This window comes from Canis lupus, chromosome 14 (genome assembly GCF_003254725.2).
Source record: "Canis lupus dingo isolate Sandy chromosome 14, ASM325472v2, whole genome shotgun sequence".
In the NCBI taxonomy this organism is placed as follows: Eukaryota; Metazoa; Chordata; class Mammalia; order Carnivora; family Canidae; genus Canis; species Canis lupus.
The window spans coordinates 39,568,845-39,586,983 of NC_064256.1; positions in this window are offsets into that span (position 1 = coordinate 39,568,845).

Here is an 18,139-nt window from a genome sequence, read left to right on the forward strand (position 1 = left end):
TTCTATATGTATATGTATTTATATATATATGTATTTATATATATATTTATTTATTTTACTCTTAATTTGCCATTCTTCTTTGTGAGTCACAAAATCTCACAGCTGAAGAGAAGTCATTGCCATTCTTTCAGACGTCTGATGAAATCTGAAGATCTCTTTATACTAACTGCAGGATTTAATCAGCAGTGGGTAATGTGAATGTGTGTACCATAATGAATTTTAGGTATTGCAACCTGCAGAGGTTGTCAGTGACTGAATTCCTGGGGTATGCGACTTGTAATTGAAAATCTTTACATTTTAGTTCCACCTGTCATTTTTCTAATTCTATTCAAAGAATGTCTATTACAGTAATACTTTTTTCTCTATCAAAAGTTATGCTTTAGTAGAAATATATATCATTAGAAATTATTAATTCCAACTTGTTGATAATTTGGAAATCCTGATGTTTTTTAGGTTCATTGAAACTGGAGAAAAAACTTTCATCTTGATAAATAATAAATTTGGTAAATATGAGGTAGCACTGAGAAATATTGTCTTAAAGTCGATTTCCTTTAAGATGCTGGGAAACTTCTCCAGGCATACATGCAGCAGGCAATATCAGAGGACTACACCAAGAGGGTTAGACACCCAGGGGATCCTCTTGGCACTTCTTTCTTCAAGAAGTGTTGCTCTTCTGCTACTCATCTGTCCATTTGTGGGAATTCTCTTCTTCAAACACAGAGGCTAATGGCAGCATAATGAAGTTTTGCGTATCCTCGCTTTTGCTAGATTTCTTTGAGCAGGGAAATTTTACAGGGAACAACCAAACCACACCACAAAATGATATTGATATTATGGGATTGCATCAATAGCATTGGCTGTTTCATTTCCATTCACTTATCAGACATATTTACTTCTCAGATATTTCCTTAACCGGAATTGACTGTACTATAATTGCCTATTTCTTTGGTCCATTGGCTGTTAACCTTGAAGTGACTGGGGTAGAGCTGGCGAGGCCTTCCCTGTCAGGCCTGACCTCTCACTATGCTGGAGAGAGCGCTACCATGACAACGGCGACAGATGTCAGCTAAGCAATGTGCACCCTAGAAAGACTCCTGTATTGAGAAAATCGATCTTGTAATGGTGCCACGGAGCACATTCGCTGAACTGCCAAGTGTTCTAGGCTTAATCATTTATTTCATCTAGCAGAGAGAAGAAAACATAAAAGAAATGAAATGAATTTGACCTCTGTCTTTTGAGTGACTTTAGTGCTACACTGAATTCTGGCAAGTGCCTCTTATGAATTTTAAAAAATTACATTAGGAATAACATTTTGAAGTGAAATGACTCTTGTAATGCCAACCCTCCAGAAACATGTTATTTCAAATGTCAGACACATAATAGTCATTTGCTACTTTCTGTGTATGTCCAGGGGTTAGCTCTGTCTTGGGTATGTTTCAGGCAAATTATTATAAAGGAACCAGGAATGAAGCAGACCAGAGCCTGCTGCCTCGGCTTTCTCTCTTTTTCTGAGCATAAGGTGACTTCCTTTGTGCTGATGATCACGGGGTTTAGTGAGTCTCATAAACAGTGTTTCGTATTGACAGCTTTGTGCCCCTCTCATTTTTACAGTCTTCCAATAGCGTTCTCGTATCTCTGTCTCCAGAGTGGAGTTTGTCTCTGTGACAGTTAATCCTGGGACAGCCTTCCATCGCCTTGATAGGCTTGTCATTCAAGCCTTGACACCTCTCATTCATTTGAGTCTGGCCTGCTGGATATGCAAATGATCACAGGACTGAAAACCATAATCCCTCAGCCGTGATGGCCAGTATGTCAATGTCACTATTTTTGGAACGACCATTCTGTTAGTAGTCGGGGAGCATTGGAAGGCTAAGCCGGGGGACACGGAATGCACTTCTGACCTTTCCTTTGGCCCAGGTTGGAACTAGATTTTTTTTTTGAAAAGCAAACCCTCAAACCAAGACAAACCTCCAAAGCTTAAAGATTGTAGACAAATCTCTCTGATAACCTTGCCCATATAAATAAATATCACTGAGAGTGATTATAGTGAAAAGGATCTCTTAAGATTTTCAATGCGATATGTCTGTCTCTTGTGCTGTGGGATATTTTATTGCATTTTTGCCCTCAAGTGGAGCTGACGGGAGCCAAGCTTGTAATTTAAATCAATAAGAACCCTTTACCATGGCCATAAAATACTTGGCTAAACCTTTGAAGTGGCCACAGTTGAATGCACAGTGAACACAGTATAAATGTTCCTTAAGATGTATTGTATGAGACCACTACTAAAACAGCATTCAAAGGAACCGGCCTTAAGCATCTTTTGTGACTGATGGGAGAGGGTCCTGCCTGCTTTTGATCATTTACATGCGCTGTTCGCCTTGCCACTCCAAGTAGCTCCAAGCAAGCCCTCTTAATTGGCACGTCACCCTGGCCGCAGCCTTCTGCTTTCTCTTCAGACCTTTCCACTATCTCTTTGGTGGGGTTTCTGGGATCCCGGCCCCCCTCTAAACCAATATTCCACATCGGATATGCTGTTGTGTTGATTACCCCTGTTCACAGAACAAAGGCCGGCTGTTCATCCCCATCAGGGAGCAGGGAGTGCAGCGCGGGTGGTTCCACAAAGCTGGCAGGGCAGTGGGCTCTGCAGGAGGCCCAGGCTGCAGCTTACCTGTTCGTTTCTCCTGCCGTTTTTTGGAGATTTCCTCAGCAAACTGTCAGACCTGAAGAAATGGTGTTTGCCTCCCTCCGTTCCTCTCTCTGCCTCACACCTGTTCTCGCCTATCCCTTTCTCGGCTCCTTCTTGCTGCCTTTGCCTCTCCTTTGGATGGATGGATGGATGGATGGATGGATGGATGGTGGGTGGGTGGATGCTTCCTCAATCTTTTCCTCTCCGTCTCTGTCTCTGTCCCTCTTTGTCTCTGTCTCTTTCTTTCTCTCCCTCTCAGATTCTAAAATCCTCTCTGATTCTGTAATAACAGTAAATAGTCATCATCTGAGTTTGGAATTTGGCCACGATACTTCTGTCACACTTCCTCTCCTGGTTGGTAGGGTTGCAGTTATGCTAAAGGCACAGGCTGAAACCTGGGTTGATCGTCACTTCCTTCCAGAATCATCCACTGATCACCTTTCTTGGTCATTGCCTCACAGGAGTCACTTATTCTTAGTGAAAAGCCAAAGATAGGGACCAGAGTCACGGCCACTTTCCACTTTGATAAAATACAACATTCCCTGCAGTTCCTCAAGTCTCAGAATGGGACCTCCGTGTATCCCAGTGATTATGAAGATGGACACACACTCCTTGCAGCCTTTCTTCTTCTGGTAGGCACCTTCTGGACCTCTGGGTCCAGAACTGACTCCTGTCGTGGGTCACGTGTCATGTGTTTGCTGTGTATATGCTCTGGCCACACATTTTGTTGTCTGGCCTCTGCAAATCCAACATGATTAGGTGGCCCACGACATTTCAGCTGATGTTTATTAAATTTTTTTGTTTTTTGTTTTTGCTTTTATGTGACAGCAGAGTAGGCAGAGCCTTGATGCACTACTTTATATTGATGAAGTTGATGTGTATAAATGGCACTTAAAAATGTGTGCAATGGTAAACTATCAGGGTTGAAATCAGATTTTAAAGACCTACCAGTGAGTTCCAGTGTTTGGAACTTGTTTGGGTCCTGATTTGAACAAACTAACTGTGAAAAGATTTTTTTTTGTGGTTGATACAATTGGGGACTTTTGACTATTGACTGGTTATTAGATTATTTAAAAAATACCACAGGGGAGGGCAGCCTGGGTGGCTCAGTGGTTTAGTGCTGTCTTCGGCCCAGGGCATGATCCTGGGGTCTCGGGATCGAGTCCCACGTTGGGCTCCCTGCATGGAGCCTGCTTCTCCCTCTGCCTGTGTCTCTGCCTCTCTCTCTCTCTGTGTCTCTATGAATAAATAAACAAAATATTTAAAAAATATTCTGTACTACAAAGGTAGAAGTGAGCATGCTACTTCAGGATTGCATTTATACCTCTTATTCAATGGAATTTTATCTCTTAGGCCTTTAACTGTTTTCCTGTTAGCCTTTTACTTCACATGTAGAAATCATGCTTCTGTTATGGGGCCGTTTGAATGATACCTGTATCTGCCAGCTTGTGGCCTGAGCTTTAACATTTGACGTGGGAATATTTGCCCACCTGCTCTCCTGATTTAGACTGTAAGCAGCTTGGAAGCAGGCCTGTTTCAGGGGCACCTCGGTGGCTAAGCTGGTTAAACCACCAACTCTTGGTCATAAGGTCCAGCCCTCCCTCGGGTTCCACACTCAGCAGGGAGTCTGCTTGAGGTTTTCTCTCTCCCTCTTCCTCTGCCCCTTCCCTAACACTTGCATATGTGTGCTCACTCTCCCTCTCTCAAAGAAAAGAACAAGAAAAAGAAAGCAGTCCTGTTTCTTACCTTTTGGGCTTTCCTACCTCAAATCTCACAGCATAAGGCCCAGAACAAGCTGGACTGTGCTGTGGAAACCCATAAACTGCAAAATCTAAGCAACCGAATGCGATAAAAGTCCATTTCCTGTTGATGTAAAATCAGAGGTGTGTCGGGCATCCCTGTTTCGTCTTGTAGCTGTGCTCTCAGGAGCAGGTGGCCTTCGGTGAGACTCCAGCAGGGCAAGAGAGACAGAGATGGAGGCCCCTGGCCGGTTTTGGACTGCCTCGTCCTTGGAACAACCCACAGAAGTTTCCCCCCAGTCCACAGGCTGGAACTAGTAATGTGACTCCACAACAGCAAGGAAGGCTGGGATACGGGAGGGGACATGTGGCTGTTTGGTGAGCATGAATTACCTCTGTCAGACAGAGCTGCATGATGTTTGTTAAAGCTGCTCTTCATTGCACAGCATTGCCTCCTGAATGTCAACATGAGAGAAGGTTGCATTGTGTTATTTGTATAGAATAAGAAAATGACAACCAGATTGTTTCCTGCCTTTTTTTTCCTCTTTCTTTCTTTATTTCCACTTTGTTTTGTTTTTGTTTTGCTACGCACTGCAGTCTTTTCTACCCAGCTAGAACCCTCTCTCCAGTTAATGGCAAAACCCCAGTGGCCTAACTGATCACTGTGGGTCAAGTATTTGGCTCCATGGCTATGACAGTTGGAATTGGAGGCATAAGGAATCATCTCACGTCTGTGCCTAAAGATGTTGTAGCTCTACTCTATCTAGGGTCCACCTCTGGCTGCTACAAGTTGAGGGTGCACCTAGAATGGAGTGGGACACTCCTTGGGGCCTGCACAGTTAACATAGTAAGAACAAAAAAAATATCAATGGTATATCAGGCCATTGCAATTATACATTATAGCAAGAAGTTCTATCTAAGGAATGGACACCACTAACTAAACAGAGAAAATGTAGACTCTTAAGCCAGGTGCACATTGCTCTGTGTGTGCTATGCTACTGTCTTCACTCAAAGGTAGTGACTGACAGGTGCCTATAGATACTTGCTTATAGGTAACTGGTATATATGAATGGGTGTTACAGACCTCGCTACCTGCCCTGTTCTGCCTCCCTTCAACCCTCTTCCTCCATGACTCTGTTCCAGGCTCGACTCTGTTCCAGGCTCACAACTGTGAAAATGCCCTTTCTTATCCATAGTGTAGAATGTGCCCATTAAAACTGTTATGGGGCAGCCCAGGTGGCTCAGCGGTTTAGTGCCGCCTTCAACCCAGGGTGTGATCCTGGAGACCCTGGATCAAGTCCCACGTCGGGCTCCCTGCATGGAGCCTGTTTCTCCCTCTGCCTGTGTCTCTGTGTCTGTGTCTCTGTCTCTGTCTCTGTCTCTCTCTCTCGAATAAATAAATAAAAAAAATTAAAAAAAATAAAACTGTTATGAATGAGAAAAATAATCTCCAATTACCAAACCAGCCATTGTTTTTTTTTTTTTTCCAGCCATTGTTTTGGATGTACATTTCATTCACTTATTTTTTTCCCAACAGGTATATACTGAGCACATGTAAGCCCTGTATTCCAAGAGTGACGCCCAGGAGCGAGAAGTTGTGACCTAGTTGAGTAGCTGTCTGCTTGGATCCTATGGATGCAAGGAACAGAGATCTCTCAGGGTAGTTCAAGCAAGGAAGAATTCAATGGTCAAGATTCACCCGGGGTGACAATGGAAAAGGGATCTGGGCCAATCGGGGCCAGAATGAGGCAGACTATGACCTGGGGCAGGAGAAAGGAGCCATGAAGAGCCAAGGCAACCCAGGTCAAGGAATTCCTATCTCTCTACAGGGTCACAGGATCTGCCTTTGCATCTCTGCTTCTCTCTGGGGCTTTGCTCCATTCTCTCTCTTTGCTGACTGGCTTCTGCTGCCTCATGGCATTTGTCCTCATTTATGTCAAATTGCTGTAGCTTTGGCTTGACATGGCCTTGCCTGGATCTCATGGCACCCTTTCAACTTCTGGTCACTCTCGTGGACTTCCTTACCTCAAATACCTGACAAATACCTTCTGATTGATCCAGTTCTCTCTCTCTCCACTATGTTTTAGGTTTTATACCAGGGGGGCATTAGGAAGCTTCTAGGTTGGCACCCATTGAGTTTGGTGTACATGCCTGGTCTAGTCAGCCATGATGGATTGGGGACTGGGGGCATGTTGTGTTGCGTTGTACAGTACATGGACACCTGGGTGACCAGAGCTGGGGGTGGGGCAGGTTCCCCAGAAGAGGCCATGTGTTATTGCGGCCTTACTGGGGCTAAGAGGTGAAGGGGCTCAACCAGGTAAACACCTTAAGGATGCTGGTCTGAGAGTGTTGTAGAAACAATGCGCAGCTGTTCAAAGGCATTAAGAGGAGGATGATCTGACTATTTGTCTCTTTACATGGCCCCTGTGACTGTGTCCTGGAGAGTGAGCTCGAGGGCCACAGATGGAAGGGAAGTGAGAGACACTAAGGTGACTTTGGAGACAGAAGAACTGGATGGGTTACTCTGTTTGGCAATGAATGGTGGTCATTTCTTGCCCCACTCCCCCTGGATATCTGGGCCTTATCACACTGGTCTCCTTTTAGTTCCTCAGACTTCCTTAGCTCATTACCCCCTCTGGGACTTTGCACCCACTGTGCCCTTTGCTGGAACATTCCAACTACACCTACTTATCTTTCAGTCTCAGCCCCAATGTTACTTCCTCAGAAAGCCTTCTCAGATACCCTTCTGCACATAAAATAGGTAAGACCCCTAATTCACAATTAGTTATTTAATGTCTGTTCCTTCCATTAGAATGAATGTCGTTTGAGTTCAAGGATTATGTTAACCACATTAAAAGAAGAGTCTCCTGTACCAATATGCTGCCTGTAAAACAGTGGGACCTTAACAGTTATTATTATTATTTTTTAAAGATTTTATTTATTTGTTCATGAGACACACACACACACACACACACACACACAGAAGCAGAGACACAGGCAGAGGGAGAAGCAGGCTCCATGCAAGGAGCCTGATGTGGGACTCGATCCCAGGACTCCAGGATCACGCCCTGGGCCAAAGGCAGGCACTCAACCACTGAGCCACCTAGGTGTCCCAACAGTTATTTTTTGAATGAAGTATACTGGCTTTTCTTATGATGTCTTGTTCAATCCTCATTGCAGCTTTATAACCCCATTTTTATGGATGCACAAACCCAGGCTTAGAGAACTCAAGGCGAGAAAGTGGCAGACCCAGGATTTGTTTAACACCAAAGTCCTCACTCTTCATATCACAGGAATAAGGTGAGATTTTTTTTTTTTATTCCAACAACCTAATTCAGATTAGGCCAGAACACTATGAATTCATTTTGTTCTTCTGCTCCATCCTACTGAGATCAATGTAATTCACTTAGTATTTATGGAGTGCCATGAACTCAATTCACTATGTTAAATGGGAGGGCGAGAAGGGACAAGCTGGGTTTCAAAGAAATGTTTGTAGTAGGCTGGACGTAGAAGGCCTCAGGAGGAGGAGAAGCTCGATGCTTCCCAGAGGAGCAGCCTGGCCAAAGGCCCAGAGCATTGAGTCATTAGGAAAGGCTTTTGGGGTTGGCAAGGGCCGGCTGTCCCCAGTGCCTGCTGAGATAGGTCAAACATTGAGGCTGGCTGCTTCATGGGAAGCGCTTGGCTTTGGAGTCCCCCTCTGCTACTTTCTAGCTGAGTAACATTGGGCAAGGTACTTACACTCTCCAAATTTGCAGGGTCACTGTGAAGATTTTATGAGAAAATGCATGTAAAACACTAGGCTCATTGCCTGACATATGGTATTGACTGGTATCTGTGAACTTCTGTTATCACTGAGCCACTGGGCAAGCATCCTGTCTGGTCCTACAGATAGAGCGGCCTGAGGGGGGCCCAGAGAAGCATTTCACAGGGGGGATCCAGAAAGTTAGTGATCAAGAATATCAGAAACAGTGACAAGAAGACACCCCCATCATTTTCCTTTCTTTTTTATTGTTGAGATGACATTTATGTAACATGAGTTAGCTATTTAAAAATGTACAGCTCAGCAGCATTTAATACATTCACAGTGTTGTGCTATTATATTGTATCAAGTTCCAAAGAATTTTCACCACCCTAAGAAAAACCCCATACCTGGGTTTAGAGGTTCATCCATGTTGTGGCGTGTGTCAGAATTTCCTTCCTTTTTAATGGCTGAGTGATATTCCTTTGTATGTACATATTACGTTTTGTTTATCCATTTATTTGGTGGATGGCTATTACCTCTTGCTATTGTGAATAATGTTGCTGTGAACATTTACGAACAAATCTTTTGGGGCTTATATACCTAGGAGTAGAATTGCTGAGTCATAAAGTAATTTTATGTTTAATTTTTTGAGAAACCACCAAACTGTTTTCCACAGCAGCCACACAGTTTTACATTCCCACCAGCAATGCACAAAAGTTCAGATTTCTCTACAGCCACCATTTACTTTCTGGTTTTTTGGATTCTAGCCATCCCAGCAGATGAGAAGTGGTTTTCATTTGCATTTCCTCCCACCTTTATTTTCTAAATGTGGAGGAGTTGGGTCTCCCAGGCTTCTTTGACTTCTCAGACCATCCCTAATGACTGACATGTTAAAAAGGAGTCCACGGGGAAAGAGGTCTACTAATAAACTTTGAGTTGAATTTTAAATTAGGACAAACTGTGGAAGGCCATTTGGTAACACCCCTCGTTGAAATTACAAATGCAACACACTTTGACCCAGAGTTCCAAGTCCAGGAATCTGTTATATGGATATATTCCCATGTGAACAAAATGATGTATCTATAAGGTTATTCACTGCAATGTTATTTATAACAGCAACAGATGGAAAACAAACTAAATGTTCCTCACTAGAAGACTGGTTAAACAAATTTTGGGACAGGCATACAATGGGATACTGTACAGTTGTAAAAAAAAAAAAAGAGAGGCACCTCTTTGTGTGCTGATACAGAAGGAATTCCAAGACATATTGTCAGGTGAAAAACAAAGCAAGATTTAGAACAGTGTATCAATAGGTTGCCCATCATATAAAAATGGGAGAAAAAAAGATATGTATGTGTGTATTTATATGTGTGTGTGTATTTTCTTGCATATTCATGAAATACCTCTGGTAGAGGAGATTGGTGATGGGGACAAGAATAGGAAGGACAGTTTTTACGCTCTAACTTCTTGTGCCTTTGGAATTGCAAACTGTCCAAACATATTTTTCATTCATAAAATAACGAAATTAAAATGAAGACACGGGATCCCTGGGTGGCGCAGCGGTTTGGCGCCTGCCTTCGGCCTAGGGCGCGATCCTGGAGACCCGGGATCGAATCCCACATCGGGCTCCCAGTGCATGGAGCCTGCTTCTCCCTCTGCCTGTGTCTCTGCCTCTCTCTCTCTCTCTCTGTGACTATCATAAATAAATAAATAAAAAATTAAAAAAAAATAAATAAAATGAAGACAGTTCATAAACACCTAAAGATCTCACTGATTTGGGCTCTGATATTTCAATTTTATGGTCAGTTTGATAGGACACGAACTCTAATGTAAGGGTTTTTTTTGTTGTTGTTGTTGTTTTTTTTTTTTTTTAAATGCAAACCAATGCCAGGGATAGGATTGTAGGAGAAGTAATTCAAACTCTCCTCCTTCACCCTCCCACTGCAGTCCTGGCTGCAGCCTCAGCTTGCTGACTTGACCACAATTTGAGCTTGAGTCAGCGGCTGGAGGCCAACCCAAGTAACCTCCTGCAGCATGCCATCCCTCAGGCCAGCTCTCAGGAGAGCCTCCAGGGGGCTCAGACCACAACTGACCAAAGGAGCGGAGGAGCAGCTGTGGGTGGCACTTGGCAGTGGATGGAGATTGTGTCCTAAGAACATCTTTGAACCTGAGACCTGGAGCTTGGTGCCACTCCCCTACTGTGCAGCCAGGAGGGTTCTGAGGAGACCAGAACGCCCTGGACACATCTTACCTCTTGCCATTTTCTTGCTAGGTGACCTTGGGCAGATCACCACAAGTTTCTGAACCTCTGTCTTTTCTCTAAATGGGGCTAATCAATGTAAGATTGTTGTGTGTAAAGGATGAAAACTGTTAAGAGGGCTTTTAAAATATAAGCTCTGTGAAGTGCGTGTAAGAACGTGAAGGGTTATCTTCAAAGTCACTGAAGAGTCCACACTGGCTAAATGTCTCCTGTGTGCTGAGGTGTTTGAGAGCTGAGTAGACAACAGATGAGAGTAACACATTTTCCACCCTTCAAGGGTTTTGAGGGCTTATCGGCTAGTGAGGGAGGCGGATGTGAGACGATTTATTACAGCCATGTGTTCAGCGTAGAACAGAATAGAATCTACTGTGTAAGGGGGCAGAGAGGAGGGCATCCATCCTGCTGGGGACTTCAGCAAAGGTTCCAGGCACCAGACTATATTAGGGTTGAATCTGGAAAGGGAAGTGGGAGGTTGCCAGCCACACACAGAACATTCCAGGTGGAGGCAACAGTCTGTGAAAAGACAAAAGAGGAGAAAGAAGAGTGTCGTTGGGCACTTCCATACAACTGTCTGCTGCAAATAGAGGTGTGAGGGAGGAGGGGAGCAGAGGGGGGATGAGCAGGACTCATATTGGAGGCCTTTTTTATCGTTGGTCACAGCCAGATGGCGCAGTAAGAAATAAAAGGAAAATAGGTCAATATTTTGACCTGTCCTCAATATTTTGAGCAGCAAGGAGTCATTTTATAGATCTCCTGAGTGAGCTGTAAGATACAGAGGACACTGAGCCACCCGGTTTTTCACTCCAGGCACCAGAGGAGTCCATCCCCCAGTCATGAAGTCAGCCTGGGCATTGTGTCTTCCTGGCTGAGATGTCTGTCCTTCCTCCTGACATAGGGAAACCCAGAGACAAGCTGTCCTCACCATCAGTCCCTTGTCCCACAGCATCTATGAGCACAGGAAGTTGCTGTGTCCCTGGATGAAGTCACTGATCTAGAACACAGGGGGGCTCTCTCATTGGCGAGAGCTTCCCTGGAGAAGTCTTCTGCTCTGGGTAAATCCCAAGGTCAAATGTGAGATACAGCTTCATGCTGTGCTATTGGCCTTTCCAAACCCCAGACTCAACCATGACCCTCCCCCAATTTAAAAACTGCCTTGGGTTCTCTCTGACAGCAGAATCCACCTAAACTGCTTGGCCTGATGCCTGGGGATTATTCACAATGGTCCCTCACCTTCCCTGTAGCCTAAGCCACCCCACTCTCCCCAGCACCCCCATGCTCTCTCCTCTTGGCTGTGTGAGGAAAGCATACTCATTACGGAGGGGCTGGCTAAAACCCACTCTCTGTAATGCCTACTCCAACAGCGGAGACTAGGGGGAATCACCTCTTCTTCTGGATTCTTAGCAGTTGGCCCTGTCCTCTCTAAGAGCTCTTTCCAGATTGTTCTTTTTTGTGCCCATATCTTAGCAAGTCTGTGGTTCCTTGAGGACGGGGTCACATGTGATTCACCTCTGTAGTCTTAGGGTCCAGCTGTAGATCTGGCTCATAGTAGGTGCTCAGTAAATGCTTGAAGAATGGATGCCTGGGGGCAATGGGGATGGGGGTGTGCTCTCTGGCAAAGATGTAAGGAATGTTTTCTGAGAAGAGTGAGAGGTCAAGAATGGCAAATGGGACCCTCTTTTTCTTTTTCTCCTGCTTTTTGAAAAATTCTCCCCCTCTTGCACTGCTGCTCTCATATCCATTTTTTATGCATCCTTAATTCTCTAGAAATACCTGCTATCCTGGGCTTCGTGGATTTGGGACATGGATACCCGCATAATCTCTCCACACCAGAAGAGCTATTGTGGTTGATAAATCAGCGATTTCTAATGCAGATTTCTACTTTACCATTCTTCATTGAATATATTAGGAAATATTAGTCACAGTGAAAATGAGAGGTAGGAGAAGCATAATTCAGTGTTCTGACACAAGGTTGTTTTCTATGGTCCATAGGCTAATTTTTTTTCTATTAGAATTAGAAACTGATGATACTTTCACTTTTTCCCTTAAGAAAATATTTATGGATCTAACCATCTTACCTTGAGGGTAATTCTCCAATGATTCCACCTAAATGTTTCTCCTTTAATTTCATCCCAAGGCCAGCTTTAATGCTTGAAATGATTAGTTCACCCTGCAACTAATTTAGAATTTGAGTTAACACAGACACAATTTTCATGTATATTCTCATAAGATTTGAAATAACCCTTTATCTACAAAGTTTCAGAGTTTACATACAAATGTGCAGAATTTCATCCAAGGTCATCACCAGTTTATAAACCAAGGGGTCAACAAAACAAGGCATCCTGAATCATCAGGCCTTACCTACTATTTATTTTTATTTTTTAATTTTATTTTTTTAAATTTTATTTATTTATTCATGAGAGACAGAGACAGACACACACACACACACACACACACACACAGAGGCAGAGACACAGGCAGAGGGAGAAGCAGGCTCCATGCAAGGAACCTGACGTGGGACTCAATTCTGGGACTCCAAGATCACGCTCTGGGCTGAAGGCAGGTGCTAAACAGCTGAGCCACCCAGGGATCCCCTTACCTACTATTTTGAAAGACTTCAATGCTTATGATGCATGAATAGGTATTGTGGGCTTATTACAAATTTCAAATTTTAGTCAGTTGGTATCATTTACTTATTAAGAGCCATTTATAGAAAATTCAATTCACTAAAGTATCTATATAGGGTAATGTGGGCAAAGACAGTGTAAACTAGTGAGAACTATGTACCTTTTGGGTATTATATTAATGTCTGCATGTCATTGCACAGGCCAGACTGCATTTTTAAAAGGTGGGGGCACACTACATATATTTGTGTAGCATTTCTATTACAAATAAATCTTTCTTATTTTCCATTTTAAGATAAATAAAACAGAGAAGGTATTTTTACTTTTTGTTTGTTTCTTTTTTTAAGATTTTATTTATTTACTTTATAGAGAGAGAGCAAGAGAGAGAACGTGAAAATATATGAGTGGGGGTTAGGGGAGAGGGAGAGAGAGAATCTCAAACAGACTCTGCACTGAGTCAGGAGCCTGACATGGGGCTCCATCTCACGACCCTGAGATCATGACCTGAGCTGAAATCAAGAGTCAGATGCTTAACTGACTGAGCCATCCAGGTGCCCCTCATATCTCTCTGTATCCTCAAGACAAACTAACTCTTGTTCTCCAGCTACTTGCATTTTCAAGTCAGGTAATATTCTTGCCATCCAAAGTGAGGGAGCCCTTCCACTGGAGATAAGAAGTGACTCAGGCATAAAACCCAGCACTATCCCTTCCCACAATGCACTTCCTGATGGTCTTCCTTCCACCAAAACTGGTTTGACATCTCTGGATTTTTAGCCCTGGCTTCAGGCTGCTGTCCTATGTGGCTGGCTTCAGAGGACCCTCTGAAAACCCAGAGAAGCTTCATCTGCCAGGACATTAATTTCTTGTCTTAAAATTATTCTTATGGGACAGTGTTTAAAGATTCACTCTCTTAACCCTAGAATTTTCTTCTTGGAGTAATAGATTGATTACACAGAAGGCTACATTCTCCCCACAGCAGCCACAGAGATCATATCTGGTAACCCACCTCTTCATTGCTTTCCATTATCATACTCCTCACCATAGCCTACAAGGTCCTTCAGGACCCTGTGCTGCTCCCTCCACATCCCTCCTTAGCTGACGCCTTTGCCTCTGCCCTTCACCCACCCTTCTTCAGGTTTTCTCTTTTCTTGTCCCTGTCAGCACCATCTTCATTCTCTTCCTGGATCTTTATGTTTGGTAATCATTTATTTATTTATCTATTATCTATTATTTATCTATTTACTGTGAGTTCCGTGGGAGCAAACACTACAGGTCTACTGTCTCACTGCCATCCATCCAGGCCTGGCAGATGCCAGGGTCAAAGCTGGTATTATTGAGAGACTGCCAGTTGTCCATCAGAGTCTGTTCTCCTTCCAATAGTCATAGGATTTAAGGCACATATTGCCTGGTGCCCAGCTAGACCATGCTAGCAGCGTCCCATATGGCTGGGTGTCTAGGTGCCCAAGTCATCAGCTGAGGAGTGAGAGAGGAGGTGATGTGTATAACTCCTGCCTCATTTGCTCAGAAACCAAGCCCTAGCCCCTGGACTATTCACCTTCCTGGAGGTAGGAGCAGGGGGTGCCCATGTTCAGCTTGAGCAGCTGGATGAAAAGTGAAACATGCACCTAAATGACTATACACAGTGGAGCTCCCCCAACCTGGACCATTTGCCTTGTAAAGTTACATGAGTGTGAAATAAACTTGTGCTTTTAAAAGCCACTGTATTGGGGCGCCTGGCCGGCTCGGTCATTAGAGCATGTGACTCTTGATCTCAGGGTTGGTGACTTAGAGCTCCATGTTGGGTGTAGAGATTATTTAAATAAATACATAAATCTTTTTTAAAAATGCCACTGTATTTGGTGGTTTCCTTGTTATTCAGCTTAGTTTTCAATCTGACTTAACATACTGTTGAATAAATAGTTGTTGAATCATCAGGGGCTCTCCCTTTTACCCTATGCTATCGTACGGTATACCACACGGGCAAGACCTCACTGGGGGCAGTCAGCACCAGGAATCATTCACTAGGTACCTGCCAGGCACTGGAAAAAAATACACACCGTGAACTGTCCTATGCTGGTTGTGTATTCATCTTTCCCTGGCCAGAATTTCCCTTGTGGCTTGCAGTATCTCACCACATTGTTGACAGATTTCGCTCTGCCTTTCAGAAGAAGCCAGACTTGAAAGAATGTCACAAACCATGCAGCATGCGTGACGATTCTAGGTCGCTCTGTTATACAAGTTCTTGTGTGAGACAGAAATGCCATCTCACAGCTTGTGGCAACCTGTGACCCACATCACAGGGAAGAGTTCTGCCCATTTAATGGTGCTATAGTGACTTCTGCAGTTAATGTCTGTGACATTTCGTACCTGAACCTTTAATGTTAGACAAGTTTTTCCTGAAACTCTTGTTCCACGTTGGTGGGTGGTTTTGTTTGCTTATTGAACTTTTGGGGAGTATGTCAGCTGGGAGTCATGATTTCCCAAAGGAATGGTCAGTTATGGCTTTAATTATGGAAAAAAGTTTTCCCTTTCTCAATGAACTTTTCTACTGAGGTCGAGTATATTATTAAGCTCTGCTATTTTCGAAGAAAGACATTTAGTAGCCATTCAGTTAATCTCTTACCTCTTCCCAGAGGGAGCATTTAAGAAATTATCAGGATTTAGGCTTGTTTTAGGGCCACTCCTGCCACAAACAGACTCTGAGATGGGGATTTGTGTGCTGGAAGTTGATTGGAGAATGTTCTGGAAATAATACTTTTGAGAAGGAGGAATTGAACTGCAGTGAAGCTAGGCTCTAGAGCTAGAACAGCCCCTCAGAGTGGTCCCATATTAAGATAAGGGGACCGGGCTTTTATATTGCTCCTTCCTCCCATTCCACCTGTCATGAGTTGTGGCTAGAAGGGAAAGTAACCTCTGGTGAGGCAGCTCCCCTGGCCAAGGGCAAGGCCTAGAGAGAGCCTAAGATGCGAGTTAGAAGTAGCTCAAATTCCTTGCAACTAGGTGAATGAGTGTCATGGTTCTCAAGAGGGGTCTAGGTGTACTGTCTGGCACTCACTACAGGGTTTCAGCGTCAAATTAGCACCTGAACAATGCTAGCCTCAGGAAGGCGTGGCCTTGCCCATCTTGTACCCTGCTGTATCTTCTGCACAATGCCCAGCACATAGCAGAAGCCCAGTAGGTATTTGCTGAATAAATAAATGACAGAAAGAACACGCAGGATTATGCAAGGGATATAAAAATTATGGTACCTTTAATAACCTTTGTCAAAATTGAGAAACCTTACTTGACTTTAAACTACCAAGTGGAAACTGATATCTTTATAGATGTATTGAAACTATGTGTGTATCATAAGCTCTACCATTTCCCATGTTTGGACAGATTGTGGGAAAATGTTTTGAGTCCACTTGAGTAGTCAGGCAAGTGACAGATGAATTTCTTTTAAGGTAGGAATGAGTTAATGTGTTTAGGGAAAACTACTCTAAACTCTAAATAAGAAAATATGGTGTGATGAGGTTTGACAACAGAACAGAATATTTTAAATCAGGGCTTCCCTGAATTTAAGGGATCCAGGAGACATCTTTGCCAAACTCATGGGCTGAGGATTCTGAGTTATGGGTTATGACTAAATTTGTGAGAGAGTACGAATGAGTCACTGAGCCTGGTTCCTGACCAGCCTGTGGGCCGTTGCCATGACAGGGGCCACCTTTGTGCCATGCATTGTCATCATTTCTAGCAGGTACAGCATCTTTGGAGGCTATTTGTGGGTCGCACTTTACAATTCTCAAAACATGTTAATCTTTGCAATCTCATTTGATTCTCAAATATAGGAAGAGAGTAAAAAATACCTTTCTTAGAGTATTACACTGATAACGTAGACACAAAATCATTAACAGAATATTAGCAATTTGAGTCTGACAATACGAGGGATTTATCCCAAGAATGTAAAATCCTTTAAATATTTGAAAACTAATCATCGTAATGTATTAAATTATAGAATATAGGAGGAAATCATGAGATCATTTTAATAAAGAGGAAGAGCCCACCTGACAAGACTCAACTAGAGTAAACTAGAATTAGGAGAGAACTACATCCCCCTGATACAAGACATCCATGAAAAGTCTCCAGATAACATCATAGTTAGTGGTAAAACATTAAATCTCTTGCTCATAAAGAATGGGAATAAGGCAACGGCAACGATATTCACTCTCAGCACTTCATTTCAACTTTGTACTGGAAGCCAGTGCACTAAGGCAGGAAAAAAAAAACTGATTGGAAAGGAAGAAGTAAAGTTATTTTGAAGATGCATTTGTAGATAACCTGACTGCCTGCATATTACTGCCATTGCAGTATGGATGAAGCTGGCACTCAAACCTAGATTTTCTGACTTTCAAGCACTGGAATAAGAAGAGGGACTATTCCATTCAATTAAAAAATGCCACAAAGTTAAGTTTCAATTGTGCTTCTTATAAGAGCTCTAGTGACACTGGAATTTTCCAGAGAAAATTAACTAAAATGAAAATGGAGACAGAGAAAGCTTATTGAGGATGGGCTGGTTGACCAGGTTCTTTGGCCAGAGCACCTTAAAATGTGGAGAGCATGCAAGTAGGGTAAACATGGATCCATTCACCAGATCCTGAAATAAATGGAGGGAAACCCTCAGGTAAAATTCAGGGCAACCCTCATTTGACCAAGATAAGGTAAGGATTGATGAAAAGTGATCACTCAGATTAGGTAAGGACTGATGAAAAGGAACTTTAATATACTTAATGAAACTCAAGAGGTGGCACAGGATAGAAAAGATTTAGAGAAAAAGTGTCAAGAGACTTGTAACTAGGGTGATCATATCATTCCTCATCATAACTGTGACCCTTATGAGTGAAAGGAGGTGCTATTAATAATTACTTTAGTCCACATACACAAACCAGGACTGTACTGGGTGAATTGGACATTTGGTCCCCAACCTATAATAGGTACAAAGGAAACTGGCATGTTGGGGGGAGGTTGTCAATAGCATGTGAAGTTTTGTGAGATGTGCTCAGACTCGGGCACAATCTCTCAGGCCAGTCAAACCAGAGGTGGATGGTTTAGGGC